Genomic DNA, 3,450 nt, shown 5'->3' on the forward strand with positions numbered 1-3,450 from the left:
CTTCCTGAGTAGCTGGGATTAAAGGCACGCGCCACCATGCCCAGCTAATTTTTTGTATTTTTAGTAGAGACGGGGTTTCACCATGTTGACCAGGATGGTCTCGATCTCTCGACCTCGTGATCCACCCGCCTCGGCCTCCCAAAGTGCTGGGATTACAGGCTTGAGCCACCGCGCCTGGCCAGTTGCAAACAAATTCTAATTTGTTAAACAATTCATATATTCCCCTTTACTTACTGCACTACCTAAGAATTAATCCTCCTTAAAAAAGTAATCATCCCACATAGAAAAAACTCCATCTCTTCCTTAAATATTTTCAAGTATTGTAAGAACACACATCCAAGAAAAAACTGCTTAAAAACTGATATTTCATCTTGCTTTACTAATTATGGAATAATAGAAAGACGTAAAAATCACGTTCCTTAATATTTCTCTGCTTAACAGAGAAATACGAAGAAATACTGCATTTATGGTTATGGGCTATTTTCTAGCCTCTTCAAGTACAGGACACAACTATGGTTCCCACCAGTAAGGAGAAATGAATAGTCAATCTTACACAACACAAAAGAAAGATGAGAGACACGAAAAGACACACTGACTTTGGCTTTTAAGAACCTAATGTGAACCCTGAAATGCCAGATCCAGCAACACAACACCAAAACAAAAGACGACAGCAGCAAGCTGCCGCTTCACACGCTATGACCAATTCTGAAATACGTAACAGCCTTCTTTCCATCTCATGCTCCATCCGTTGCGTGTCTGTTTTTCTGCTCTTTGGCTGCAGGCAGTTCAAGGCTTGCCCACTGCATCGGTTCAGCTTTTCCCACAGTGATCTCAATCTTCGTTGCAGGCATAGTGACATAACTTTGCTTTACATCAGTCACACCCCAGAATTTCGTATTTTGATCAAATTATTTCTCTCCTTCAAATACAATTGTGCACATTTAACAACGTGCTATTTGCTTCTGCTTGACTAAGCTCTGGAAGTGAATTTTAAGCACATACTGAAATGGTGACTTCACTCCAGTCTGATGCCAGTCAAGTCTACATGGAACAACTTTTCCCAGCATCCTTTTCAGTCCACACGTGTTTCCCTGTTGACAGCCCTCTCGGGCTAAGAACGTATTAAAATCAGAAGTTTTTCTTCTACAACAGCTCAAGTATTTCATCCCCTCATGGAAAATAGGTATTCCAGAATGATATACACAGACTTCTTCTAGACTCTTTGGACCCTGATACGTCTTTGAACACCCTCCATTCTTACATGAGGTCACAATCTTAATTTCATTATTGTCTTCTTCTTCTTCTTTTTTCTTTTTTGAGACAGAATTTCGCCCTGTCTCCCAGGCTGGAGTGCAATGGCGCCATCTTGGCTCACTGCAGCCTCTGCCTCCTGGGTTTGAGAGATTCTCCTGCCTCAGCCTCCCAAGTAGCTGGGATTACAGGTGTGTGCCACCACACCCGGTTAATTTTTTGTATCTTTAGTAGGGACAGGGTTTCACCATGTTGGTCATGCTGGTCTCGAACTCTTAACCTCGTGATCCATCCACCTTGGCCTCCCAAAGTGGTGGGATTACAGGTGTGAGCCACAGTGCCCGGCCCAATTGTCTTCTTTCTTATCTTCTTTGCTCCGTGATGGCAGTTTATCAGGTGCTTCTTTGGCGCAACCAGATAGTTTTAATTCCAAATTCGTTATTGGTTCATCTGGGCTTGGCCTTTTTATTGCTTCTACTGACTCTGGGGCTTGAATGATGTCTTCCTGAGATTTGGGTTTCAATTCAGATAGTTCTTTCTTCTCAGTAGTCTTGACTTCAGGTTTGACTGGTTCTGGTGTCTTCTCACTATTATGTCTACCTTTTGTACAGCCTACAACGCTTAAGAAATCAGAAAAATCAGTTGTTCTTCTCTTACAGCAAGACCAGCCCTTCAGTGCATCGTGAAAGACTGGAACACCTGGGTGGTGTGTGCAAGTTGGTCTCAGGATCGAAGCGTTGACTGCAGCCCCGGTTGTAGCACAGCAAGGCCATTTTCTTTTCCTACCGTCACAGGCAAGGCCCAAACACTGAGAACGGCAAGAGGGTGTGTTTACACTCCCGTGTCGCTAGCACTTGTCTCGACAGTGAGCACGTCTGCGGGCCCGCTGAGCCGTGCGGCCGTGCTGACGGACTTCTACCACACGGTGTTGCTGCGGCTCTGCCTTAGAAGGCTCCCCGAGGCCCAGGAGCCGGGCAGGGCCGGGCACAGGACCAGCCTCCGACTGCCAGTCATCCGCAGCCTGTGGGGCAGCATGGGGCTATCCGTAACTTTCAGCCTTTCCTGGACCCTACCAGGACAAGAAGAGCCGGGGGAGGTGCGAAGGAGGTCTGGAGAGGAGGAGGCTTGGGACAGTGCAGAGTCCTGGCAGTGAGGGGGACCGCTGACCGCTTTCAGGAGGGACAGGGACCACTGCCGGGGAATAATGGGATTCCCACCGGCTCCATCATCTCCCATGCCCGAAGAGGGGAGAGCTGCTCCCCCACGGCGTGTGTAGGTGGGAGGGGGCTCGGGCAGAGAAGAGGTACTTTTTCTGTCCTCCACGCTGTATTGGCCAAGTGAAGGCTTGGGCTGGAAGAGCCAGGAGCAAAGAGGAGAGTCGGGATGCTGAGCAGCCAGCGGGAGAGGAGGCGGCCCGGCCATCACCCACCTGATGACCACGCAACATCCTCTGTGAGCGCCCCCCGCCCACAACACACACACACACTCTGCCTGCAGCTGCCATTAGGGAAAATGACTCTTGGCTCTTTCACGGTCTGTTTCGTAGGTCAGGATTCAGCCCTTTCAGATCCTTATCGAAAAGCAACATCACACTTGGGTCCAGGGGTTCGAAACCAGCCTGGGCAACAGGACAAACGCCCTTCTCTAAAAACAAAAACAAAAACAAAAAACAAAAAACAAAAAACAAAATTTAGCCAGGCGTGATGGCGTACACCTGTAGTTCCAGCTACTTGTGAGGCCAGGATGGGAGGATGGGCTGCATCCAAGAGGTCAAGGCTGGGGTGAGCTATGTTCATGCCACTGCGCTCCAGCATAGGCGACAGAGTGAGACCCTGTCTCGAAAAAAAGGGCAACATCACCATCAATCAGCTTTTCGGTTTTCACAGCCCACACCAGCAATGTTGAAGTCAGATTATAGAATGGTGTCTGCACTCAAAGGCAGAGTGAGCAACTCCTCAAAGGATCATCAGCCCCTTAGCATGGAGTTCATCAAAGTGCCTCTGAGAGCAGATCATGATGGCGCAAGACAGTGAGTGAAGGAGGTGTGGGGGCTTGGGGAATGGGGTGCTTGGAAGTGAGACTGCGAGCATGGGGGCTGCTACTGACCAGCTTAGTCACCTCCACAGTTCTGCCTTTCCCGGTCTCTGGGCCGAGGGACCGTGGTAGAAATTTCCCTTTGGAACTTTTTTAGTATGAAAT

General features: G+C 48.6%; 1 pseudogene; it reads right to left on the reverse strand.

Moving 5' to 3' along the window:
* Positions 1 to 734: 734 nt before the first annotated feature.
* On the reverse strand, positions 735 to 2,024 carry LOC120368068 (cysteine and histidine-rich domain-containing protein 1-like; annotated as a pseudogene).
* Between the last annotated feature and the right edge of the window lie 1,426 nt (positions 2,025 to 3,450).

The sequence above is a fragment of the Saimiri boliviensis genome, chromosome 1 (genome assembly GCF_048565385.1).
Source record: "Saimiri boliviensis isolate mSaiBol1 chromosome 1, mSaiBol1.pri, whole genome shotgun sequence".
Lineage (NCBI taxonomy): Eukaryota > Metazoa > Chordata > Mammalia > Primates > Cebidae > Saimiri > Saimiri boliviensis.